Source organism: Erithacus rubecula (genome assembly GCF_903797595.1).
Source record: "Erithacus rubecula genome assembly, chromosome: 4".
Lineage (NCBI taxonomy): Eukaryota > Metazoa > Chordata > Aves > Passeriformes > Muscicapidae > Erithacus > Erithacus rubecula.
This window is the reverse complement of record NC_136686.1, coordinates 4854804-4882775: the sequence shown is the minus strand read 5'-3', so window position 1 is coordinate 4882775 and position 27972 is coordinate 4854804. Positions and strand designations below refer to the sequence as shown.

At 43.8% G+C, this 27972-nt stretch overlaps 1 protein-coding gene and 1 long non-coding RNA gene across 3 annotated transcripts in view; one reads left to right on the top strand and one right to left on the bottom strand.

The window, feature by feature from the left end:
* Positions 1–27972, bottom strand: part of RAD51AP1 (RAD51 associated protein 1) — a 193932-nt gene that overhangs the window by 164617 nt on the left and 1343 nt on the right. The gene's annotated exons all lie outside the window — the stretch shown is intronic.
* Positions 1178–27346, top strand: LOC306801322. Of its 2 annotated transcripts, none has more exons than XR_013774055.1 (3): positions 1178–1404; positions 23389–23497; positions 26595–27346. It is a non-coding gene; the product is annotated as an uncharacterized lncRNA (long non-coding RNA). The 2 variants fall into 2 exon arrangements; XR_013774056.1 differs by lacking the exon at positions 1178–1404 and adding an exon at positions 20707–20785.

The following is a 27972-nucleotide window of genomic DNA, read 5'->3' as shown; positions in this document are numbered from 1 at the left end:
GCCTATCATAACCACAGGCAAGGCTGGATCAGTAATTTTATTCAGAGGGAAGCAAAGAAGCTGTATCTGTGTAATGGCATCTCCCCTGTGCCTGATAATAAGACCATAAAGAGTGTGTAAGGCAGTTTTATGGATGTCCTGCCAATATGTCAAGTACTGATTTTACATAGAAACATCAGACACTTCCACATCAAACTGGTTCTGCAAACATTTCTCCATGAGAGTTCATTAAAATCTATACAGGAATTTGCTCCAGCCATACTAATGTCACCCTCAGGTCAGCTTTCCTGTGAGCATTCACAGTTTATTTATCACCAACAACAGGTCTATACACATTTCAGCCTTGGATGGGTCAGTATTTCCAAATGTGGATACTGGAGTTCATGGTCATCCAGCTTAGGACAAGGAACACATCATAGACTCAGCTACACCAAAGCAAATTATTTCCTCTAGAAAAGAGAGAAATCTGTTTAAAATAATGCAATATTGTGCAAATTACAAAAAAAAAAATCTCCTCAGTGCTGAATATTTTTGTAGAGTAGTGAGAATCTGCTCATTTGTTGGCAGAAATTCTGGAAGAGGTAAAATACATTAAAGTAAATTGTTTCTCTCAAATTATTTATCCACAGAGCTATTTTAAAAGAGATCTTGGTAACCTAAGACAACCCTCAAAGTTTAGCCCATCATTTCCTCTGGCTGGATCCCTGTTAAAGAGGAGTCCTAGTGGGGTCATGTAGGACACCACTCAAAGTTTAGCCCATCATTTCCTCTTTTTGGATCCCTGTTAAAGAGGACTCCTAGTGGGGTCATGTAGGACACCACTCAAAGTTTAGCCCATCATTTCCTCTTTTTGGATCCCTGTTAAAGAGAAGTCCTAGTGGGGTTAAAGAGGAGTCCTAGTGGGGTTTTGTAGGACACCACTGAGCTTCCATGTGCTGCCAGCCCTATCCCACTGCGATGTCCCTCACAGCCACAGTGATTTTAACCTGCTCTTCTCTCATGCCCAGAGCTCCCTGATTGAGGATGTGACGAGTGGAAAACCAGAGCCAAGCCACAGAAACAGAGAGCCAGAGGGACTGAACTGGCAGGACACGAAGGATGGGAAGGGATCTGCTCCATCCCAGGGACTGAATGCAGGAACAGCACCTTCCTTTGTGCAGTGCTCTGGGAGGCCAAGGTGGAAAAGGCTCTAATGGAATTCCTGCAGGGACAGTTTTCACTGGCTCAGTGGGAGCTGTTTGCACACAGACGCCATGGAGTAAGCTGCTAGGTGTTTATTAACTCAGCTTGCAAGAGGAGGGGAAGGGCAGGGGAAAAGCTCTGAGGGGAAAATGCCTCTTGAAAAGACAGACCACCACCCCCTGCCGTCCAGCGGCGCTGAGGGAGCTCCTCGTAACCTGTCTGGTAAGTTTTAAAGGATGTTTTCCCTCTCCCTAACCGGCTGCCGCGGACGTGTGTTACGAAACAGCAATTAAAATATCCAGCCAAGGGCTTAACCCTTGACTGTTTGTGTGGTTTCACCCCCCGTTCAGTGACATTTAGGGGACATTGTGGGGCCTGCAGGACGCCTCGCCTGCCCCGAGGTGCGGCCCTGTGGGGATGAATGGAGCCCCGGGCCTGTCCTTCAGTCCACGCAGCCGCTCCGGGCTCTTTGTCAGGGCCAAACAAGCTCCATGTCATTACACTAGCCCAGTCTCATTATTAGGTGCATTAGCTGTGGGAACTAAATCCATGACAAAAAAAAAAAAAAAAAAAAAAAAAAAAAAAGAGGGGGTGGAATTGGCTCGCACAAAAAAAAAGGCTTTCCCAGCTCAGGCTAACAACTTGTGCCTATTAACTAAAAACGATCATTAGAAAATTCCCTGCAGACTTAAAGCTTCAGCAGAAGCTTGTTTCACGTATGCACTTGCCTTGTTACATGAACACATAACCAGCCTTAAAGAAACATACCCTCCCACACTTGCATTGGGGTTGGGAAAGGTGCTTCCAGGCAGGCACTGCACTGCCTTTAAAATAAATCTTTCTTTCTGCTTCTTCCAGCAATACTGCATAAAAAATACTGTGCCAGTAGGAGCTATAAATCTATAGACTTGAAAGGGGAAGGATATTAGAGGACAACCAGGTTGGGGTGGTCACTGAAAAAAGAAAACAAGTGGTGGCATGTAAAGGGAAAGGTGTGCTGATGTGTTTACAAACAACTAACAACTCCATGGTGAAAGTATGGGTGTTAATGTCTTTGAAATGGGTCTAAATATCTCTACTTTCAAGCCCCAGGTTTATTACAGAACCCAGCTGGACTCCTGAAGCAGAGACATGGGCCCACACAAACCTGATTTTCTGATCTTTGGGGTAAATGTCAGGTTCAAGGGGATATGTGATAGAAGGTTTGGGAAGGCTGTACCTTCATAGTACCTCAGCCAGTGGGGAAGGGAAGAGGGCAACATGTGGCTGTGAGTTTAGGATAAAAAGAGTTGAACCCTCTAGAACCTCTAGGAAGAAAACCCTGCAGGTGTGCCCCAGTGGACTCTCCCTTTATTTGAATAAAGTGCAGGACTCCTCTGTCTCCTTTATGGCTTTCCATACTGTGATTTTATGTACACATAGAACTTTATTTTTTCATATTAAAGTGGCCTTTTATACAGGTCAAACCACAGGAAAAAAAAATCAGTGAAGATCAGATCTCCTTGAATTGCACAAAGATAGTTCTCTGTAAACAGCAAACTGTTTTTGTGGATATTCATGGAATCTTCCCTGGCAGCTTTACTGTAATTGCAGCAAACCATGAGGCAGCAGGTAGATCCATGGGGATCCCCAGGCTGCTCAGGAGCCATGGGGAGTTTTCCATTGGGTGGGAATGTACAGACACGTCAACTCAGATGGTTACTCTGGCTTTTGGCACTGGGAAAGCTGATCCCTGGAACATACTGGTTGCTTGGTTTCTCTGGGATTTTTGGGGGTCCCACTTACAGTGGTCCATGGCTTTCATAGGCAAAAAATATTTCCCAGCTTAGCATAGAATCTGCTGCTTGGTCACTGGCTCAGTTCACAGGCTTCTGATTAAAAGTTTTTCCTCCCAGAAGATGATTCCTTTCTTAGTATTTCCTAATGCTAAGAATTTTTTAGGTTGTATGATAGTCTTTCAAGGAAATGATGAACTTTCCAGTCTCTCAGTGATATGAAGATAAGCAGGACACATCCCTGGAGATTACAGGGGGCAATATTTTCCTAACAAATGGGCAAGCCTTTCCCACCCTTAATGAATGCACAGTGGTTATTTTCTGGTTATCAAGCATCAGAAACAGATCCCTAAATTCAGTTGACTTAAACCAGTGATAAATAACCATGGCTTAGCTATTTCCTCTCCTGAGTGCCACCCATTGGTGTGATGGAGCAGGCAGCTATGGCTGGGAGTTGAATGATGCTCCCCATGGGAAGGTGTCTGGGCACCAACAGGTTGAGCAGGGTGATGTCTCACCAGCCAGGGTGCAGCCCTGCAGCACCTGGATGCAAAAGTGTCACAGGACCTGAGTGCCAGGGAGCAGGAGCAGCCATCCTGGTCAGTGATGGCCAGGAAAATTGGGAGAAATAAGGCAGGAGTTGGGTGTGGATCAGTGAGCTGCATGGCCAGGCACAGGCACAGCTGCCTTGTAGCTCATGCAAACACCAAGGCTGAAGGCATTAAGGGTGGCTCCCAAGGGAAGAGGAGAGTCTCCCAGTGAGGCTTTTCCCTGCTCTTTCCCAGCAATCAGATCCAAGGTCACACAGCTGCACCCTGGCTGGGCTGGGGCACAGGCAGCTGAAGCCCAGGGATGTGCATTGGGGTCTAGCAAGCAGCTGGATGGGTGCAGAGGTGACACTGTTCTGCTGCTCCCACACCCTTCAGTGGGAATGGTGGAAAGGGCACAAGGAACCCATTCTATCTCCCAGGCAGCTTCAGCAATGCTTTGCTTGTCCAGTGTTTGTCCTCAAAGGCCAGGGCTTTATGGTGGAACCAGACACTCTGGGCTGAGCAAGTCCTTGGCTTTCTGCACTGGCATTCTTTCCTGGTGATCCATTTGCCCACCCAGGCTGTGAAAAATCTCCCTCACAAGGATGCCCCATCCATATGGCAGCCTAAGGTCATGCTCGTGTGTGGCTGTGCAACCAAAATGTGGGGATGCCAAAAGCAAACTCTCTGATCTGCTTCCCTTTGGCTCATCCCTACCCCCTGTGGAGACCAATCATGGCATGCACCTGGAATAGATGCAGATTTGGGGAACTGTTTGACCAACAGCCTTGCATAGGTCTCATCCAAACATGTCAGCAGTTTTTGCTCTAATCCCACTTCTTTTCAGTGCTCCTGAATGATGGCCATGATGCCAGCAAGCACAGTCTTAGCAGAAGGTTTATCTCCTATCATTTCCCCTTTGGGACACTTTTCTCTCAGATAAAAGTGTCTTTGGATCTGCCAGGCTGAAAGAAGAACCCCATAGTGCTCTGAATCCTCATGGAACAGATGGCAGGGAATGAGCAGCCTCGGTGCCCATTCAGCACATTAGAGGCTGGGATGTTTAAGCAACTCCTCTGTTGCTTCCTTATGAGTTATCAGACCACCAACTGCACATCCTTGTCTCTCCCAAACTCCTGTCAGAGCAGTTCTCAGCTTTGAGAGAAGGTAATCAGCAAGTTTTTGAGCATTTTGGGTTTCTCACTGTCACTGGACTCCAGCACAGTGGTATTTGGCAGGTTAAGGACCACACATGTTAATTTCAATCAAAGTGATAAACAGAGATGTCTGTGACACTGACAAAACAAGATAACATCCAAAACTGACCAGAACTTAAGAGACCAAGTGACATGGACAGAACCCAGTCAGACCTGCTCACCTTCCTCTTCCTTCTCCTCACCTCATGCTTCCTACAAAAGCAATTTAATATTTTGAAAAACAGTAGCAGGAGCTAGGATATGTGTGCCATAAGGCCTTTCTCAGATGCCAAAGCAAGCAACTTGTGGAGTTTTAAAAAAGGAAGAAAAGTCTTGTATAATAAACCTGTATTGCACTGTTCTTTCATCCTGATTGTTCCAAGCATCTTTTGGATCTGCTGACATTAAAAATTATGATTTGTTAAAGCATGTTGATTTTGGATGCTTACAGCTTTTCAAGGCACCCTTTTTTTTTTTTTTTTTTTTTCTGAGAAGGATATTTTCCCACCTTAGCCTGGGAAAAAGTGAATTTCTGGAAGTTTCAAATCCCAAATATGTAATTTTGTAAGAAGCTTTTGCATTAAAAAAAAAAAAATCCTTCTTGAATGAAAAAGGCAAGGTGAGCTGGTTTTGCTGTGGGAATAACAAAAGCTAGCCAAGATGCAAAATATTTCATAATACAGACATTTGCAGGTGTATTGCCTTCTTTTTACTAACCTGCTACTAGCACACAGAAATCTTCCTGCAAGACTTGTTTTTGATGGAGCACAGGATGATCTGAAGAGTCCTGCAACCTGTCCTTTGCTAAAAGTTTTGTCTTCTCAGCATCAGTGCCTGAGGAAAATGAAAGTTGTTCTTATTTTTGTCAAGTTCCACCAGTTCTAACAGGTCTGGGCCAGTAATTTGGGAGTTCCTCAGAATTTTACTACATCAAGCTCTTTATATGATGGCCCAATGTATCAAGGTGAATGAAATCAGAGCCAGAGGACTGAATTTACATGAGTTTCTTGCAGATGTTATAAAAAGCTTTAGGGATCCCTCCCTCTGAGCACTTGCTCATTTATCAGGTACTCCAAACCATGGGATGCCCTTGATGCCAAGTCCTTTTGTATTCTGCATTGATCCCAAGGTACAAAAGGTTTGTAGAATTTCTAGATCAAGATGTTTTGACCATTTCTTTGAGTTTTTGGTTAGTTGGGGTTTTTCTGTATGAGTGAACTAGAAAATTATATAACTGTTTGCTTTTTTTTTTTTCCCCAAAAAACAATGCATTCTGTATTATTATGCATTATTACAGAAAATAGTCAGTAAGAATAATTTCTTGAGCTGCCCCTCTTCTTTTCATGTTCTGAGCTCCAGAGAGACCTGCTGAGGCAGCTGTTTCAGATGGAGAAAACTTATTCCAGAATGTGATTAAAAAACATTATTTGAGTGTTATATCCAGAATAACTGAGATAAAATAAATCGTTTAATTGATGAACCCTTCACTCAATTGACTTGCAAATGGTGATCATGGTACTTTATGAAATTTCAGCTTTTGTTGAGTAATACTTTTCTCAGTGGTATCAGTTTTTTCTTAGGTGTGGAATGGAATCCTTTTTTCCTGACTAGCCCTGGAAATTATCTCATTGACCTATTTAAAATTTAGTTGTGTTGCTGTTGTGATCTATGCACATCTCAGTGGTCAACAGAAATATTTTGCTGCAAATATTTGAACTTCCAGCCACTTTACTGGAAAAAATGTCATCAGAGCTAATGTCCCTGTTCCCTGAGGAATGTAAATTCTGCAGTTAGGTTTCTAAAGCAAATCACAAATGTTCATTCCAGCTGCTTCACAGAGCTGTTCTGCAGGATTTGGGTAGAATTTATCCTGAAGCAAAAAGCTTTTCCACAAAAAGTTCACTGGGCTGTTTGCTGTGAAGACCAAGCATGAGCAAGATGGAGAAATGGGACTGATGTGCTGGAAACAACAAATGAGAATTTGCTGAAAAATTACTGCAATTTTCCTGAAACCACAGATATCACAGAATCATGGAATGCTTTTGGTTGGAAGGGACCTTAAGGATCATCCAGTTCCAGCCCCCTGCCATGAACAGGAATATCTGCCACTATCCCAGGTTTGTCAGAGCCACATCCAACCTGCCCCTGGGATAGGGCAGCCACAGCTTCTTGGGACTTGATTCCCAAATGCCAATTGCAATAGGCATTGATCAATAAATAATAGTGACATTAATTGCTGCTAATATTAGTCTAATATTATGACACAGGTTTAGATATTCTTTTTTTTTCTGTTTTTTTTTTTTTTAATTGTTTTCATGATGTGAGCCACTGATTTTTGCCTCCAGTTCAAAACTTGATCTAATTCCAGGAATGCCTGAAAACATTCACAATATCTTTTCTGCTGGGAAAAAAAAAAAAAAAAAAGATCTCTCAACTTACTGTTAGCTCTCTGCTCCAAAAATAAAATGTACAGTACGTAACAAATTTGGTCTGACAGCATTTTCCCAGCTGGAAGGATGGAACTTCTTAATTGGTATATAAATAAATAGTGGTTTGATCCTGCTTTTAAATATATATTAAAAAAAAGAATTTTGGCCTTGCCACTAGTATGCATAGGAACTGATCTTCCTTTCTAACAGAAACAGTAAGAGAAAAGGACTCTTCACTGAACCCAATATAAAAGCTAAATCTAAAGTCCAAATACACTGAAACAAATTAAAGTCCTGCTGCTGCTGCTGTGGAAGGCCCATGAAGCTCCCTGCATCTCTTGACATATGGTTTCCATACAACTTTAGTTCATAAATCATCATTTTGAATTGCTTTAAAGTTTGACATGAGAACCTCAAGTGTTGTTGAATCATCAAATAAATAGCTGCTTAGTGAAAAGATGCTCCTATGAATTGAGTTTTACCTTGTGTTTTCAGAGTAAAGGAAGTGATAATTTAGATGAGGAGTTCACTCAGAATAATTGAGTGGTTTTCACTTTTGCTACATGGCAATGAATTAAAACTAAATGCAGACACCAATCTGCAAATCCAGAAAATAAAAGAGGGACGAGTACATTGGTCCAAACACATAAAATGTGTTTATTTGCAGCACAAGGTGCAATACAAGGCATCCTGAAATACTCATTCCTAGTGCACCTGAACACTCCAACTGCATTGTTTGGTTGAAATTCCCTTGGCACTGGAGTTTTTAGAGTAGAAGACATGCAGCAAGCACCCACATCCTGAAGCTTGTCACCTCAACTTGTGTCACCTCTGAATCCAAACCAGAAGGATCCCCAGAAGCACAAGAGCCTGACCTTTCTGGGATGAATCTTCTTTTTCCTCATAGCCCAATAATCTATGATTCATCTTGAGAAAGAAGAAGGTCTGTTTGGGGACAAGTGGGAGAAATCCAAAACACTTCTAGCTCCTGAAAAAGGACAGCCCCACCAAAACCAGCCAGTAAACATCTTGTTTCCTGGCCCCATCTGTGTGCAGCACACAGACCAGAGGCTTTGAAAAGCTCTCCCTGCCAGAATGTGAGATAAACGTGTCATTAGGGAACTCCCTTTTTCTGTTTCTGGGGTGCTGGCACACCTTTGATTAAAATCCTTCAGTTTGAAGCACAGTGCACCAGTCTGGGCGTGCAATATTTGTACGAAGCTTAAGATGGTCCTGCCATAACACTTCTGTCTCCCCCATTGTGCAAAATTGGGCCAGAAATCTCATGAGAATGAGCTTACTCATGAGATATCTGCTAATTCTGGTTTCCAGTTATGCTGTAAATAGTATGAGAACTGCCTTTCTAGCAGTTTTAGGGAATTTGGCTCCCAGCCATTTGCTAGAAAAGCCCAAGCTGCGACCTAAGTGAAAAGCAAGGGGGAAAGAAAAATGCTCCAGATTTCCAGAAAGCTCTTTAATAGTGCCAGAATCTTGTCCTGTCCTCTATGTCCTTCTGGTCAGGTGGAATGGCCTCTGTTTGCAAGGACATGCTTTTGTGAGGTCAGGGGCCTTGCAGAAGGCACAGTGCTCTATAACCAGGTGCTTTGATGGCTGGATACAGCTGTTCTGTGGAGTTTCTGAGCAATAGAATGCTAAGCCAAAAGCTGCATGGCAAGTTCAGGACTCTGCAGCTCTTCAGCAATGGAGGCTCCTGATGCCATCGTTCTTTCTCCTCTTCCTCCTTCAGAGGTGCTGGGATGGTGCCTTTTCCCTTTGCCCTGTGATTCCCTGCCCTGCCAGCTACCTTCCCTGCCTCCCAGGTCTCATTTTCACTACTGGGCTCAGGAACCCAAGGCTCTGCCTCCAAACAAAGCCCTTGGGCAGTTCTGTGTGCAAACTGTGTCTCAAAAAGAAGCTGGGCCTTGGCAGATAGGTGTTTTTTTAGTTTCCAGAAACCCTCTGTGCAAATAATCCTGGTACCCCAAAAAGCAATCTCTGCTTTCAAAACTAAAGGCAAAAGTCATGCTCTACAGGCCTAAACTTGAGTACTGGATTCTATCTCATATGCATATTTTTCTTAGCCTGGTATCAAAAGTACTAGTAAGCATGTACCTATAAACACTCATTAGCTTTAATTACACTGAGTACACTTGTGAGGTGGGCTTGGGTTACCTGACTTAGTGCACTACTAAGAGTTTCTGAGGCTGAAAATGTCACACAGAAATTATTACATGCAACATAGGTGAATGTGGAATCATAGAATCGTAGAATATGCTGAGTTGGGACACACCAGGATCATCCAGTCCAACTCCTGGCACCGCCAAGGACACCCCAACAGTCCCACCCTGTGCATCCCTGACTGTGTTGTCTAAATGCTCCTGGAACTCTGGCAGTCTTGGGGCTGTGACCATTCCCTGGTGCCTGTTCAGTGCCCAGCACCCTCTGGGGAAGAACCTTGCCCTGATATCCATCCTGACCCTCCCCTGACACAGCTCCAGCCATTCCCTGGGTCCTGTCCCTGTCACACAGAGCAGATATCAGAGCCTGTCCCTGCTCTTCCCCTCGTGAGGAAACTGCAGAATTTCTGTGAGCTCTGGCCTCAGTCTGCTCCTCTGCAGATGAACAGTGAATGTAATATAGCCTTGTTTGCAGTACTAGTAACCAAGTTATTGAGTTTCCATAATGGCACTACGGTCACTTCCAAATATTTTTCAGCACATATTGAAAGCACAACAGGTGATTTTAAATTGCCAGGAAGAGATGGGTCCCTTCAGTAATTAATTAACTAAGCAATGATTGTCACAGTAAACATCTTTTCTAAAACCTGCATCACATTGAAAAGATGGTTGCTTCTCTGGGCAACCTGTGCCAGGGCTTCACCACCCTCACAGGCAACAATTTCTTCCCAATATCCAATCTATACCCACTGTCTCACTTTGGAACCATTTCCTCTTGTCCTGTCACTCCAGGCCCTTGTCAAGAGTCTCTCTCCATCTTTCCTGTGGCTCCCTTCAGGCACTGCAAGGCCACAGTGAGGTCACCCCAAAGCTTCTCCTCTCCAGGCTGAACAATCCCAGTTCCCTCAGCCTTTCCTCCCAGCAGAGCTGCTCCATCCCTCTGATCCCTTGGTGTCCCCTGGCTCCAGCAGCTCCCTGTCCTTCCTGTGCTGTCCCAGGGCTGGGTGCAGCCCTGCAGGGGGGTCTCAGCAGAGAGGGGCAGAGGGGCAGAATCCCTTCCCTCACCCTGGTTCTATAACTGTATCAGATTCAAACATCATTTATTAATTTGGAGGTTTTGTCCCTGCTAGTTTGCAAATTAATTTATTCCCAATTCTAGGGTAAAACCATGCCAGCTGTCATTTGTAATTTACTGTTTGTGAATGTGAATATTGTGCCCCCTTCCAGCCAATACAATGTCCAAACTCCCAATTCTTTAGAGTGGTTAAGTGTCTAATTGTCAGTATTTTCAGTGGGGTCTAGATGTCTCTGCACTTTGGGACTGATTCAGTCATCCTCTAAAATTTAGTACTGAAATAAATATCCTGATTGGCCTCATGCAACTGTGAGGGTCTGAGCTCATGGGACTGGAGTCTGGTATTACAGGAGCCTTTGTAAAATAAGGACTTTCAATTGGGTTTATAGGGAACACCTGTGGGAACCTCTGTGTACATGACACTCAGCCTCCAAACAATTTTCCAGTGACTTGTGTTGAGGAATGTTATGTACTGATATTTCTCACTGTATTTACTTTTCAAGTTCTTCATGTTGTAGCAAGTAACACACAAACACACAGACACAGAGACACACTCACAAGGTCTTTGCAAATATCTTTGGGGACACCAAATATGCAAACTGTAGCCACAACAAATTCTTCATAATCATCCAAGAAGTTGAAACATATTTTTATAAAACCCTTGCTAAATTGTGAAAATATAAGCAGTCATCAAAGCCCTTTTAGTCAGCATGTATCCCCAGAAGGGCTGCATTATATGGAGAGTTTCAGGGCCCATCAGGATGTCCTCTATAGGACCAGAGGCTCCTCCTCCTTCTTTGTAAGACTCTTGAGAGCAAAAAGTGTGGCAGAATTGAGTAATGTGTAGTTATTTGCATGGGCAGCCATCAGACACCAGGCGCATTCAGGAATGTTTATGAATTCCATTGCTGCAGTATCCAAGCATCTCCCAGCTGTTTATGCATTGCTTCTTCCTTAAGCTCCATGTAACAGGGATCTATCCACCCCATTTCCCAGGTCCAGCACCTGAGCACAGCTGGGACAGTTCATAATGCCAACACACTTCAAGTGCATAAAGGGGCAGAGGGACATCTAGTGGGACCTCTACTCTCTCTGCTTATGCAGGCCACCAGAATCTCCTCACAGGGCTCACCTCTGTGGTACATCTTCAGAGCAGCACCCAGATCCTTCACTTCATTAAGATGCTGGGGCTGGATTGTAATTCAGGCTGTGGATCTTGTGTTTATACTTTCTGAAGATTCACAGCCTGCTGTGAGTAAAGGCAAGAGCAGTGACTAATCTGATTTCTGTCAGAGAGCTCACCTTGACAGACTTCAGCAGCAGTGAGGTTGAAGGCATTTTGAAGGTTATCTTTATAAAAAAAGGACTGGCAACTTACACTGGAAAAAACCAAAAGTGTGATTAGGCAACTTCTTTCTTGACACTACTGATGGCTGAGTGATTACATTGCACTGTATTGCCCTTCTCAGCTCGTGTAGAACAAGAGTTTCATCCACTGAAGGCAAAAGGCCATGAGAATTTACATTAACCAGGAGTCTGTGACTAAACTACTGTGTCCTACATCCAGTTTGCCAATTCTTCATTCCTTGCAACTATCCTCAATTCTTTGAGCCAAAAGAGCAGGATTTCTCTCTGGCAAACATATGAACCCCTTCTAGTTGCTGAACTTGTCTTTTAGGCATCATGGAAGCTGGCTCTTTTAGGGAAGCAATACCTGAATCAGAGGAGAATTCAGCCAGGTTGCAGGTACAGTGCAGCATGGCTCTGAAAGTCCAGGACATGTTCACCATCCTTAGGGACCATCAATTGTTTACATGGCAGTAGGACACCAAGATACATGTGTGTGTGTTATGGAATCACAGAATCATGGAATGGGCTGGAAGTGATCTTAAAGATCAATCAGATCCAACGCCCTGCCATGGGCAGGGACACCTGCCACTATCTCAGGTTGCTCCAAACCCCATCCAGCCTGGTCTTGGACACTGCCAGGGATCCAGGGGCAGCCACAGCTGCTCTGGGCAACCTGTGCCAGGGCCTCCCCAACTTCACAAGGAAAATTTCTTCCTAATATCCCATCTAAGCCTACTGTCTGTCAGTTTAAATCCATTACACCTTGTTCTGTCACTCCATGTCCTTGTAAAAAGTCTCTTCCCACCTTTCCAAATCCCTTCAGGTACAGGAAGGCTTTGGAAAAGGCAGACCTGCATTCTGCCATCTCATTAATGCTGCACATTACTGGCAGTGGATTAAACTGACAGAGGCCTGACTGTCACAGCCATGTGGCAATGAAATGACACAAAGATTTCCAGTGCCCCTGTTCAGTTCTGAATGAACAGCTCTTCCACAGCAATGGGGCACTGGAGGTTTCTGCATGCTCCCTACACAGAGACACAGAAGGGGACTGGAAGATGCTCTTCTCTGCTTTTGCCCTGACCCTGCTGCCCCTTCTTGAGTGACTGAAGAACCTGACAAGACACAGGGCAACCAATTTGCAGGAATTGCTCTTTACTTTCTCCAGGCATCATTATTGGAACTTACACTTTTCACCTGAATCTATTTCATCGGTGTTTGCACATATGATGTTTGATGTGGTCAGAGATGAGGTAGAATCCAGAGAGAGGGTGGAATGTTTCTTCGTGTTGCTTATAGAGGGCTTTCCTCATTAAAAGGGGACTGCAAAAACAGTGAGCATCCTTTGCTTTGCACTGTGTTTAGTCAAAGACTGACCAAAATATGCTAAAATTTAGATGTATTTTCCTTTCAGTCGGATTATCCTTTGAAACTGTGAGCAAACCCTGCCTGACAACACAAAGGAATTTTCCCATGGATCAGCTAAAGCTGACTCACATGAAAGACTTGCCCAAAGTGGTCATGCCCTCTGAGCAAATACCACAGGCATGAGGATCTCTGCTCTTGGCCTAACAGCACTGTTAGGATTCCAGGGACCCAGCCTTGGAAGGCAGCTTTTATTGGAGGAGGGGTGGTCTCCTACCTGTGACCCAGCCAATCTGCTCTGTTATTTATCTGTGTTGCTAACTTGCAGTGGAGGTGAATGTTTTGCTCTGTCACTGCACCATTGCGAGAAATTTCCTGCCTGGCCCCCAAAGTTCACCAAATAGCACTGGCTGTTTGCTTAAGCAGGTACAACACACAGCAAAAGGCACTGCTGTGACTCAAAGAAAGAAAGAAATAAAATCATCTGATCATGAAAGCTTTCAGCACCAGGTTTTAGTGCTGGAGTGAAAACCTAACGGAAGCTGTGCACCCTTCTAAGATAAATATTTCCTCTGCTGGAGTTGCTGAGTCTATCACAGATCAACAACCAGGAAGGCTTTGCTTACTCATCCCTGCCACGTGTTTCTGGAGTGGTTTTCTGCTCTCTTAATATTACCAAGGAGTGCATCCTCTGGCTGCCGTGGCTTGTTTGAAAGGCAAGCACACGCTGAGCAAAAGCACCACAAAGCACTGATGGTAATAGAGACAGGATTTTGCACCACTCAGAGAGACACAGAGAGAGTTAAAGCTTCAGGCCAACGTGTTGCTGAAGTTTTAAAGCTAAAAGGATTTTGAAATAACCTTTGCATTTTCTCCCTGAACTTTTTGTTTACTCTCTGCTCTTTTGCTCAGTGAAAGTAAAGCAGGCAAGACAACATCACTTGCTGTTTCCAATTGGCTTCTGCTTTGTTTCTAATACTCCCCTGAAAGAGTTCTGTTGTACAACTCACAACATTTCAAGAAGACATTTTAATAATTGGGTATCTGTCCCTCACTTTCCATTTTCTTACCACTGGTTGCCCTCAAATAATATTTGGGTTTAAATTATTTGTATTTAATCTGGTCCATTTATGTGTTTCAATTTGGGTTTTCAGTAAACTCACATGTGATCTGTGACAAAACAGAGGCAAAGTCTCTTCACACATTCCTAAAATATGTGGCACTGGGATTACAATCTCAAAATTATGTGGCAGATTCCTTTAGACAGGAAAACTCCAGTGGGTTTCACTCAACTATATATAAAAGCCAATAGTACACTTGGTGCTAGTCCCTGTGTTATTTGTTTAAAATTGTGTTCCATTTCGTACTCTCTCCATATTATCTGTTTCCAATATCCAACAGATTTTTGCATTGACAGAGGTGGGACTTTTACAGGAAGCTGTTGGGAGAAAACCTGTTGTTCATCTGTATGAGCTGAGCATAGTTGTGGCTTCTGACCCTGGAGTGAGCTGCTTGAGTTTGGGATTATCCTATTAGATAGATGCTTCTAACAAAACTCCCAGCATCCAGATAACTTATCTATGTTGCTACCACACAGTTCCAGAGCCAGCATTCCCCTCAGCTTGAAGGGGGTGAATCCTGAGTGGCATTATTCATTTTGAGGTTGTAACTGAGCTTCCATAGTGACTGGAGTTGATCTGAACCAGGGCTGCCTTACTCACTCCCTTCCTGTAATCCACAAGGTAAATCCATCTTGCCAAACCTGCAGCAAACCCTTCTGAAAAGCAATCAAAGAGTTTTCTGTCATCTTAGCAAGATGTTCTGTGTGGTTTCTTATGGTTCTAGAATAAACTACTGATGAGAGGTGGCCAGATAACAGAAACTACACCAGAGTTTGAATAAGAGAGCACTGTTTCTTGGAAACTGCTAGAAACACTCATCTGCCCTTCCTTTGGGCTGAAACTATGAGTGTCCTGCTGCCCTCATTCTGCACCTCCTCTTTGTTTTCCCCTTGTTGTGATTTATTGGTTGGGTTCTGTGGCTGCTTCTTGGCTGAGTGCAGCTAAGGTATGTAAATTGCATTTTAACAGCTAATATGCACCCACACTCCTGTAAAGAAAAGAAAAGGCAAAATAATATTGTTGGCAATGAGTTAAAGGAGGTCAAGAAAGCATCCAGAGGTGAAAGTCAGTGGATGGCTGGTGAAGTCCTGCATACTGTCACAGCTGTGCTCAGAATAATCCAAGTGGAGATCATGTTTGGTAGCTTCAAGTTAGGATTTTAAAGGAAAGGATTGTGGCTGCAATACATACCGTGTGAACTGGACTCCTCTGAACCAAGCATATTTTCATTTATAGAAATTTTGAACCCTAAATGCAGTTGTTCATCCTCCAGTGACATCTCACTACTTGTCCTGACTTGGTCCACTTTAAATAAAGGACAATGACCACAACTCTTTTGAGACCCCCCTGCAGGGCTGCACCCAGCCCTGGGACAGCACAGGAAGGACAGAGAGCGGCTGGAGCCAGGGGACACCAAGGGATCAGAGGGATGGAGCAGCTCTGCTGGGAGGAAAGGCTGAGGGAACTGGGATTGTTCAGCCTGGAGAGGAGAAGCTTTGGGGTGACCTCACTGTGGCCTTGCAGTGCCTGAAGGGAGCCACAGGAAAGATGGAGTGAGACTCTTGACAAGGGCCTGGAGTGACAAGGGGCAATGGCTTCACCCTGACAGAGAGTGGGTTTTGATTGGATATTGGGAAGAAATTTTTCTCTTTGAGTGTGGTGAGGCCCTGGCACAGGTTGCCCAGAGAAGCTGTGGCTGCTCCATCCCTGGTAGTGTCCAAAGCCAGGCTGGATGGCATTTGGAGCAAGCTGGAATAGTGGAAGGTGTCCCTGCCCATGGCAGGGGTTTGGAACTGGATGATCTTTAAGGTTCCTTCCAACCCAAACCATCCTGTGATTCTATGGTATCTACAACCTTCTGGAAAGCCACAGCTAATGGGGTCAAATTTATTCTTGTTCCCAGAGCTTTTCTTAAGGCTTTTCCACACCTTCTGGCTGTTGATGGAAAATGAAAATTGCCCTGGGCTAGGACTGCATCCTCCAGCATGTCTGTGAAGGCCCCAGGGTGTTTTTACAGTTGCTAAGATATTACAAATAAACACAGTGAGTGAACCTCATCTTGCCATTCAGACTGTGAGCTGCAGAAAGCCACCAACCTCCTTAAAGCTCTTCTGGTAAAGAAATGTGAAATCAAAAGCAAACAAATACAGATAATCGTTCTGCTAGCTAAGATGTGTTACCAAAATACCAGAAAAATGACAAACCTCAAACTGGGGTGATTCATCCAGGCACCCATAAAGCATTTACAAGAAACCACCTGACTAATCATGCTGGAGCTCAGGGACAGTTCTGCAGTCAACACAAGTACAATGGTACATTTCACAAAAACCAACCTTTGTTCTCTCAGGGTATATAATATTTGATGTGCTAATGGTTTTATGAGCTAATGGTAGGAATTGCTTGGAAGATGCAGCTTTTCCTTCTTGGGCTCCTTCTTCTACTCATGTATTCTTTGCCCAACACTTGGCAAAGTAGTTACACAAGCAACAACAACAACAAAAAAAAAAAAACAAACAACCCAAACAGCTCAAACCAAAAAGTGAAAGGCCCCCTGCCCTTGCTGATTTTGCATGATGGCATTTCATGTGGGGGGCTTCAGCCATGATACACACACAAAGGCAAAACAGACCCTGTCTTTTAAGCTGAAATTTAGTGATACAACCCAGAGTAGTGGGTTGGGAATCTGAGCAGGGGAGGCTGATGAGCCTCCATGGAGTTGGAAGTGATGTCCCTGGAAGGGAGGTGAAAGGCTGTGACCCCATCCCTCCTGGTGAGGCTGTGCTTCTCCTGTCAGCTGAAATATGGCTTTGAAAGCACCAAGATGCTCCCACTTTGACATGGAGAAAATCATGTCTAAATTTGAATGTGTTTGATGATACTGTAAGACACATAAAGCTACAATGTAATTATTACAGGAAACTCCTATTTCAGCAAAATTTCAGCACCTCTGTACATTTGAAGGCCTGGAACAAAGCAACTGGGTTTCGACTTTCACAGTTTACCTAACGTGGCATTGATGGTGAACTGTATGGTGATGTAAAGGACAGAGCTATATTTGTTTAAGGAACCTTCAGGCCGATTTTGCAGCTTTGTGAGTGCTGAAAGAGAGGAAAGAGGGAAGTTCAGAGGAAAACAAATGCTTCCTGAACTTTGAGTTTCTTTGCTTTTATATATCACCAGATTTTTCTGTGATGTGACCAGCCGTCCTTTATAAACTTTGCTTTATCTCTGTGACATTTTGCATCTAGGAAATGATTAAGCTGTCATATTTGGGGACTGAAAAGAGCAAAGGGCTGCAAGAGTTTGTTCTACCTGTTCCGTCACCCAGTTACAGCTGAGTTCCTTTGCAGACATACATTTCCTACACACATATACCATGAGCTGGCCCTCTCCTGCTCCTCAGATGTGGGAGCTGTAGATACCCAAAAAATGTATATAAATCTATATGGATGAAAAATGTACCACCTGAGGAGGAGGCCTGTGGGACTCAGCAAAACTCCCTATTACTTATTAGCTAGCTAGTGGTCTGGCCTGTCTGTCCCTGTCCTTGGCAATAAAATGAAGATGAAAGGTAGCCGCTGACTTGGAGCCTCGCCTGAAAGTACAGTAGCTATCTCAGCCCTCGCCTTATCAAAGGCTGGGACAGCAATAACCGTGCTGAGGGAGCAGCAAGGACGTGGTAGGCTGGGCTGACAAACAGTTACACCTTGTGGGCAAACAGCAGTTTCACATCCCCATGGGCACCCAAACAGCATTGGCAGCTGAGGAGAGGCTGCAGCAGATGGTGCCCAGCCGCAGTGCCAGCCCGTTCTCCAGGACAGGCTGGGCAGGACCAGTGCCTGCCCAACCAGAGAACCTGCCCAGGAGCTACCTGAACGTGTCCCTCAGGCCACCAGAAGAAGCTCAGCTGTCACCAACTCAGCTCTGCCAGACTGGGGAAATCATTTTGAGACCAAGAGCCTCACAGATCAGCCCCTGCTCAGGCCGAAAGTGAATGGCAGTGAGGACAGTCCTCTTTATGGGTTTTAAAACAGTTGTCTCTAGTGGTGACAGAAAGGTGGGACTTGGACATTCCCATCTGTGTTTTAGTAGAGGTGACCATTTCAAACTTCAAGCTTCCTCAAGCACAGTATTGAAGCCATAGGGTTTCCAGATTATTCTAATGGAGAACTCCCACACATAGAATTTGCTTAATCAATAACTTGGGCAAAGAAACAGTGCCTCTCATGAGAATAAACAGAGGTATTGAATCACTGCATCTTTTGTTGGCTGCATGAAATGGGGCTTTTCCAGCTCACCAAATTTGTCCATGCATGTCTCTAAAGCACTATGGCTACATGTGCCTGGCAAATTGTCTTACACAATACAGCAAACGTGGCTTCAGACTGTGCTCTGCCATGGAATTACTCAGTGAAGGCCAGAAAGACTATATTATTTGGGGTAGGTAAGCCAACCAAATCCTTGGAATTGGGAGTGTAGTGTTTGTGCTGGAACTCCTCTCCACAGATCAGGTTTTTAGACAGAGGAAGGAAGAGATCCACAAAGAAGATGCTGAAGACACAGCATATACAACAGAAGATATTGAACTGGCAATAGTAGCATAAAAATATATTTGCCCTGGGTCACAAGAACTTCATCAGGAAAGGATGCAAGATCCCACATGGTCTTAAATACCAAGTACTGTGGCAAACTTACCTTTCCACTGCAAAGTAACAATGATGTGCTGGGTAAGTGTATATAGGAAGGACATGGAAATGCTGGGGCAGGTCCAGAGGAGGCCACAAAATTGATAAAGGGACTGGAGCACCCTCCCTGTAGAGGTAGGCTTTGAGACTTGGGGCTGTTCAGCTTGGAGAGGAGAAGTTTTATGGAGACCACAGAATACCTTCCAGTATCTGAAGAACCATAGGGAAGTGGAAGAGGGACTTTTCATCAGAAACTGTAGTGACAGGACAAGGAGTAATGGATTTAAACTGACAGAGGGGACGTTTAGACTGGATATTGGGAAGAAATTCTTTCCTGGGATGATGAGGAGGCCCTGGCACAGGCTGCACAAACTGTGGCTGCCCCATCCCTGGCAGTGTCCAAGACCAGGCTGGATGGGGCTCCGAGCAACCTGGGATAGTGTCCCTGCCCATGGCAGGGGGTTGCAGTAAGGTGATCTTTAAGATCCCTTCTAACCCAGACCATTCTGTGATTTTATGCAAAAAGTAGTTTGACAAATTTTAAGGAACTTTTATTACATTAACTGAATATAAAATTCCTGGTGAACAATTTTCCAAGTCTGTGAGTGAAGCTTGAGGCAAAAAAAAACTGGGGATTGCAAGAGATCTCTCAGAAAAAAAAAAAAAAAAAAAAAAAAAAAAAAAAAAAAAAAAAAAAACCACAAAAAAAAGCAAACCAAAAAACCAACAAAAACCCAAAAACTTTTAATGCATTTTCTAAATATGCTTCAGTCTCACCTAATACAGCCCATCTGTATTCCACAGCTGATGTTTCTGGCAGCCTCAAGAGTTGCTGGATCCAGGCTCCATAGCATTATGTAATTTGCTTCATTTTAATCCTGATAAGAAAATTCTTGGAAGTCACATAAAAAGCAGTAACTATGGTGCTGATCTATTTCATTTTGCTGTAATGAAGCAGAGTCCTGAAGGCAGCCAACATGATGGGAGAGATGATGCCCAGTGGGAGATCTTTTCTGTGTGTTTTCCCATCCCTTTGGGTAAACTGAAACTTAAACTTGGAACGTTCTTTTTACTCATATCTGTCATGCTAGTGGTCAGCATTAAAATTAAAGATCAAAATTTCAAATCACATGTTTAACCTGAAAAAGTCATCTACCTGTTGAGATATTTTCCCTAGGTTAAAAAAAAGCTAAATAAGCCACTTTCTGTTGTGTTTTTAGTGTGAGATCACTTGTTCCATTTGTCTTAATTTCTTTCAATAGTGCTAACCCATTTCAGCTTTTGAAAATTATCACCTTGTGATAGCTGTAACTTTTAGGACCTACTTCTTTTCAATTTTTTATCCCATCCCTTGCAGCCACTCCTTGTACATCTTCACTGAAATCCTTTTTGCAGCTCCTCTAGTCTGGGTTCATCACTATTGCACTTGAGTCACCTGATCTGCATGCAGCATGCAAAAGTGCTTGCTATGGAAAATATTATCCCATATTTACAACCAGTGACCTACAAATTTAATAGAAATAATCTCTAAAGGTGTGGCCACAGACTCCACACTGAATTAGTCCATCATTTAGTGCAGTAAATGGAGAAAGGATAGGAGCAATACAAGCTGGGCCTATGTCAGTCTCATCTCCTGTGGGTAAAATTAAAACAGAGATGCATGACTGTGTTTCCCGTGGATCAATGGCAAGTGTATTTCTATTTCTGCAAACAGTTTTGCCCCTAGTGAACACCCAAAACCAACCTAAATGAAAATCCCCTCCATGATTTTCTTTTCCCTCTCTTCAGCAGCAGAAAGAATGAGAGCCCTCTCGGTGGAGTGGCAGGAGCTGCTGGTTAAAACTGAGAGCAGAGCCCAGCCACCAGTCCCTCATCGTGACTTAGACGGATAATTAGTCAGGTAACAATTCCACTGTTGACAAGCCTGTGAGGCTGGGATCAAACCAACTCAGCACTGCAGGCAACTGTCATGAGATAAAAAGATAAGATGAATGAGTTTGTATTGCACTTGGAATGCACAGAGCCCAATATAGATGTAAAATGTTATTACTAAATGCACTGAGGGCTCTATCGTAAGGACACTTCCTGTAAAAGCAACTGAATGGATAAACTCCAGAGACCTGGACGGGTCACAGAGATAAATCATGTCAGTAAAGCAGTACTGGTTCCTGGGCTGCACCCTGCTCTCCTGTAACAATGTCCCCTGGGCAAGGTTTATACCTGTGTGCCGTGGCCATAGCAACACCGCTGATGACAAATACAAGAGCTCCCTTGTGCCAGCTCGGTGAAGCTCGGAGAAGTAGACTCTGGGTTTCCATTACAGCAGGGTGCCAGGCTGTGATCTTCTGGCCATGCCAGAGAGCTTGGGGGCTGCCCAGTGGAGAGGTTTAGGGAGTCAGTGGGGTGAGAGAAATCCTGGATGTATCAGGACTCTGAACACTCAGCCACACAGTAGGAGATACACTTGTCCATCAAAATATTCCAGAGCCCTTTGGTGGCTCATTTCTTGCATGGTGCCCTCCTGCCCCTCAGAGGGTTGCTTTGCTCTGGTCACCAAGGTGAGGCAGGTGCTGGAGCAGATCCATGGATCCAGGATCCAACCTGCTCCAAGGCTGAACACCCACTCGTGGGCAGCCTGCTACGCCCAGCACTTTGCTGGCTGAGTTGCTGTGTGTACAAACTTTCCCAGGATCATCTGGACAGCTTTTCTCATCCCCTCAAGCACAAAGCTTGTAAATGGGAACTGTGCCACTAGGACAAATTTCTGCTCAGGTGACTTATTCCAGTTCAGCACTGCAGTTGTCTGTTCTGACAGAGCCACTACAGGTTCTCTCCCAGAGCAAGATTAGCTGATGATTCAGACATGTAAAGGCAGAAGCAGAAGGATTACTTACAGATGATGCTGGATCAATCATGTATCCAAAGTGCAATTCAGAATTCAGCTTTGTTAAGGAATGATTCCAGAGCAGGGACACCAAGGTGATTAAAGGAATGGAGCATCTCTGCTGGGAGGAAAGGCTGAGAGAACTGGATTGTTCAGTCACAGGGTGACCCACTTGTGGCTTTCCAGTGCCTGCAGGGAGCCCACAGGAAAGATGGAGAGAGACTCTTGATAAGGGCCTGGAGTGACAGGACAGGGGGGAATGGCTTGACATTGACAGAGAGGAGGTTTTGATTGGATATTAGGAAGAAATTGGTCCCTGTGAGGATGGTGAGGCCCTGGCACAAGTTTCCCAGAGAAGTTTTGGCTGCTCCATCCCTAGAAGTGTCCAAGGCTGGGCTGGATGGAGCTTGGAGCAACCTGAGATAGTGGATGGTGTCCCTGCCCATGGCAGGGGGCTGGAACTGGATAATCTTTTAACATCCCTTCCAACCCAGCCCATTCCATAATGCTATAATTCTTTTACATTGTGCTTTTCGAGTTCACTTTCTTTCACATCATGATCTGTGCCATGAGAAATCCTCACCAGAATATCTGACACCTCATACTTCTCTTCTGAGATGCAGAGAGAAAAAGAAAGGCTGGCTGGCAGCTACCATAAAGTCACTGGGGTGGGTTTTTCATTCCAGGCAGACTCCTTTGTAACCCTTTGACACACCCTGTTGCTGTGGTGCTGCAAATGAGTAGCAGGCTAATTGAGAACATGGGCCTAAAAATAGATGTGTCTGGGAAGTGATGATTTTCCCACAGAAACATCAGGTTTTCATAAAAAAAATCTAGAAACATGTAAGTTTTAAGTATAATGCAGAAAGGTTTTAGATTACCAAGCTTAGGTTTTAGGTTCTTCTTTTTAACCAACACTGAGGATTTTTGTTGGAATATCTTTTTAACAAAAAATATTGGTTCCCCAAAGAAAACCACAGCTGCTGGCAAAATAATTTTAAAAAATCAATAAGATGTTAGGCTCAGCTTGCATTTTTTCCCCTGTTAATCTGCTTTCCTGCTTCTTTCATTTTTTTCTGTTTTCTGCCTCTCCTTGTCATGTGCAGCTCACTGGGTGGTACTTACATGGTAACCAGTCCTTCTAAGGGAAACCAGTGCTTTCATCTTCATCAGTTCTTCCCTCACAGGTTTTCTCTTTGTCCTTATTTGTTACTGTTCTTTTTCTGTCCACTTATCTTTATGATAAGTTATCTTTCCTTAATCTTTTCCATATCATATTCATCCCCTCCCTTTTTTGTCTAGCAGTTAAATATCTCTAATAATCTTTGTTCCTTCCTGCTTTCATCTTTAATTCCTTCTGACACCTTTAATACCTGTGCTTTCATTTCTTTGTCTTCTTTCTGGATATTAATGTATGTTGGCAATCTTTCCCACATGCATATCTGAATAGCACATACTCCATAGGGCTTTAAAAAGAGTAAGCAATTTTTAATCACAATACTACAAGAGCTCAAGAAGTAAATATTATTCTGTTAATTTTTATATGTGGGGAAAACTAAAGGCAGAAATACTGATTAATTCTTCAATAGATCTGATGTTTCTTTCAATCTATCCTGCAGACTTCAATCCTATTTTATTCTTCATCTTCCATCACCTGAAACTTGTCCTACAAACTTTTTTGTGTGGAGATCAGCAGGCAGCAGCAGCATTGGACCTGAGGGGAGCTAGGTAAGAAAGCTCCACTTGCAGCATCTGAGGTCACTGTTCATGGCCATATAGTGGGAAATACAGAAAAAATAGTTGTGGAGCTATTCCTCCTCAGTGCAGAATCCTGCATTTGCCCTTATTGAATTTCAGACACCTTCCTCCTTGGAGGCAGGGAAAGATACAGGTTATACAGGTTCAAGTGTGCAGGTCATTGTAACTGCAGAAAACTTCATAAATGGCAGGATGAGCTGGGCTGCTGGGAGAATAAGCAGCCTGCCCCTGAGAGGAGAAAACAAGAATGGGTTAACAGACACACATCATTTTCATTTGGGTGCTGAATGGTTGGAGGCTGAGTTTCAGATTCACTAACCTGGGTGTTTTTCACATGAGTGTGGGTTTCAGAATGAAAGCTGGCATAATGGTAGCAGGCCTGTGAGAAGAGAGGAGGAATTTGCCCCTGCTTCAGGGTGGGAAGGGTTAGTACTTGAAAACTTCAAATTACTTACATGTGCATGATGTGTGTCAGTGGAGGATTTTTTTAATCATTAAACTAAAGTATGTATTTGGGTCCAGTCTGCTGGGCTTGCAAGTACAACAGATCTAGGAAGTTCTGTTTCTACAGATGAGAGAAATCTGATAAAACTTGGAATGCACTTAAAAGTTTACTAACTTTGAGGGGCCTCTGTGATTCTATTTTGTGTTAGGACCATATGTTAATTATAGACCTTCTATTTCTAGTACAAGCTCCCTTCTCACCACCCCAAAATGAGTTCAGTATAGTTTCAAGGAAGAGACAGGCTAAGCACAGTCCAGATCAAGCACAGCGTGGGCTTTGTGCTTTTTCTCATTTTTCTGGGAAGCTCAGACATTTCCAGAGGAGGTGGGTGGGAGACAGTAACATTCCTCAGGCTGTTCAGTCCTGCCCTTGCAGGACTTGAGCTTGGGCTCAGCAATCTCTCCTAAGCACCCAGGCCATGTTTGTGGAGGTCCCAGAGAGGAGAGTGAACATCCAGAGTGAGCTCTCCTCGAGGTGAGCACAGTGTCCATCCCATAAATGCCACAGCAGACCCCCTAACACTGTGCTGCTGTGGGTCATCTGGGCATGCTGTCACTGCCAAGGTTTTCTTCTGTGCCACCCATCCTGCTTGGGACTCAGCCCTGTCAGCTCCCATCTGCTGCACAGGTTTGGGCTTGAGTGGATCACCAGGTGAAGGAGGCAGAGCTGGAGGAGGCTGGGCTGGTGACTCAGGGGGCAGAATTCTTCCCTCTGAGTCAGGGCTGAGTCAAGGGGTGCTAAGGGGGACTGAGCTGAGTTTGGGACACAACTGAGAAACCAAACTCCTAACCACCCATCTCTTAAGGAACATCTGTGGTCCTTCCTCAGCAGCAGTATCTTTTACCCCCTGTCTTAACCACATTCCAGTGTGGAAAATGTATTTCACTCACCTCCAGCTCCCTCTGTTACCCCAGTGAAACACTTTATTCTTCACTGCTGCAGCACAATGCATCAGTAAGGATATGCAGTATTTCATGTGGCCTTTTGTCTTTAACATTGGCCAAAGTGGCTTGCACGCACATTGCAAAACTTTTTTTCCATATGCCTCTTGTATGCATATCAAGGGCTATATCCTGGTCATCCTGCTCACAAATGCACAGTACTTCCACAACTGTTAATCAGGAATCTGCATAGATAAAGAAAGCATCACACATCTCACAGCCTCGTTTATCTCAGGGCAAATAATACAAGCTGTTGATTTAATAATGCAAAGTCCTTTTACACCATCACTTCACAGGGAAGTGCAAGTATTAGTGTCACTGAGGCAACAGCCTTCAGCACTGATGGCTTCTTCTGGTCTCAGAAGGTCCAAACTCTTCACCATGTTCTTGCTATTCCATTCACAGCAGAAGTGATTTTTGAAAGCAATCAACTCTGCAAAGTTTGTACTTGAGCTCACTTTGGAATCCCAGAATATCCATAACTGGAAGGGACTTCCAGGGGTCATTCAGTCCAACTCCTGGCCATGCACCGATACCCCAGCAATCTCACCCTGTGCATCCCTGAGAGCATTATCCAAACACTCCTGGAGCTGTGGCAGCCTTGGGGCTGTGACCATTCCCTTGTGCCTGTTCAGTGCCCCACCACACTCTGGTGAAGAACCTTTTCCTGATATCGACCCCAACCAAGTGTCTTCAGCTGCTTCTTGTGTGGCCTCACCTCCAGACCCTTTAGCATCTTCATAGCCCTCTCTTGGATCCTCTCTAATAACTTTATATTTTTCTTACATTGAGGTGCCCCAACTGCCCCAGGACTCCCTTTGTCCCTGCCTTGCTCCCTTGCCATGGCTGCCATGCCTCAGTACAGTGATGGAGGCTGTGTGCCAGCATTGAGACACACATGCTGTCCGATTCTTGCTTCGTTTGATGTGTGATGACAGCTCTTTATAGGTGTCTGAGAAAAACAAATGAATGGAGAAGCAGTTCCTGGTGGCCTCTGCCAGCTGTTGACAATACCAAATAATTTGCTTTTCCTGAAACAGACCTGATGCCTCTTGTGGATGATGTGGCGCGTAGGTGTTGTGTCAATCAATAAAAATTAAAAGTTGCTGAAGGGCAGGAGCAGCAGCTGTGAGATTTCTTAGTGCTTTTCATTCACAGGGAAATGGTATCAGACTGCTTAGTGGCTTGTGTGATTTACTGTCACATTTATCTCACACCTTCAGCAAGGACTTGCACAAGCAGATTGATTTTAGACCCCAGCTTTTAAAGGTGGAAAACAAATGGTTCATTCATAAAAACTTATTTTTGAAACTTTTAAAGCATCTAAGCTTTTCCCAGAGCAGCTGGTATGGACCCCTTTACATTCAGGAAGCAGTGCACATCAACTGTGGGGTGCCCCTGTTAAGCAATCAAGGAGAGAGTAAAGGGACATTGCCCAATTTCAGGGCTCCTGTGTCAGACACATCAGCAATGCCCTTGTGCCTGAAAACAACCAAATAGGTATAATTAGGTATTGCTAGGATTAAAAAAAAAAAAAAAAAAAAAAAAAAACTTTTTTGTTTGAAATGTCTCTACCATGAGGTCTGATTAAAATTTTTCTATTGAAATTGTTCTTTGGCAGGAAAAGCTGTTTCAGACAGAGCAGATCCCACATAATACTGGATTCACTGAGGAAGATCTGCTTGCTACAGAATGCTTAGACATTTCACTGGAAAGCAGAAATGCCTCTGACAAATGGATAGATGTTGTGGCATGTGTTAACCCAATGCTACACACAAGGAATTCTGCTGGAGAGCCCTGGAGGTGACACCCCAATGTGTCTGGCATTACCCTGTTGCTCTGTCTTTACAGTAAGTTCTCTAAAACCTCCATGTGTCACCAGCCTAATGAGAATCCACAACCAGTACAAGGTGGAAGATGGGCACATGAGGCACCCAGAATTACTCTTATAATGTGGCATATCCATTTTATTCAAGATTTCATTTATTGGGCAATATATCTGAGATTTTGGCTTTCTGTCAAACACAAGGATTTTCCCAAAAAGAGAAATTGGATGAGGAATTAAAGAAACTCCACTAAGTGACTAAAACACCTCCCAAGCACCATTTTCCACGATTCATATTTGGAAGAATTAAATGTGGTTTTAGTGCAAGGAATAACTGTATGCTAGCCCTAGGGTTATGAACTGGATAAGCTATTAGGAATTTTCCATTTCTGACTGACTGTGATCTCACATCAGTGTAACTCTGCTCACTTCAGTGGAATTACTTCAGAATTGCTCTGATGGGAAAGCAGAATGAGGTCCTGTGATTCTATAACTATTTCTGCTAAGCTGTTCACATATGCCTGAGAGAAGCAGCTTTTAAGAAAATATAGTGGAATTTAGAGCCCGTTTTCCATCAGTTCAGTTAATCAGTTTACTTTGGTCTACTGATCACTTCTGCTGCTTTGCATGTGATTGTCCTTATAAGTGAGGTCAGTTTTATAGGGAAGGAAAATACCCTTTATAAGTCCAGATGTTATCATTAGAAGAAACATATAAATTGGGCACTTCTAAAGTCTTTTTTCCTTTTATATTTCTGAAGACAAATTTTAACAGTAATTAAGGAATTATTGTTCTATGTTATAGTTTATAAGAAATTACAGGTTGTTGTGATAAGACCCTAAGATCTTGATTTCTTTTGCTTCTGTCAATAGGAAATTACTGCTGACCTGTCTGGCAGATCCTTGAAGCTTTGTAGAAACACTGAAAGATCCTTATTTACAACATGACATATGGTTCCCATCCAACTAGAATCACAGAAACATAGAATATCCTGAATTGGAAGGGACTTATAAGGATCATCGAGTCCAGCTCCAGGGGAATAAGAACAGCAACATGTCAGTGTTTCATGAAGGAGCACCTTGAGTTCCCTGTCCTGGAATAGGATCACAAAATGCAGAGCTGTTCAGCAGGGAAGTGGATTTCAGTGCTTACTTGGCTACACTGTGAGTTTGAG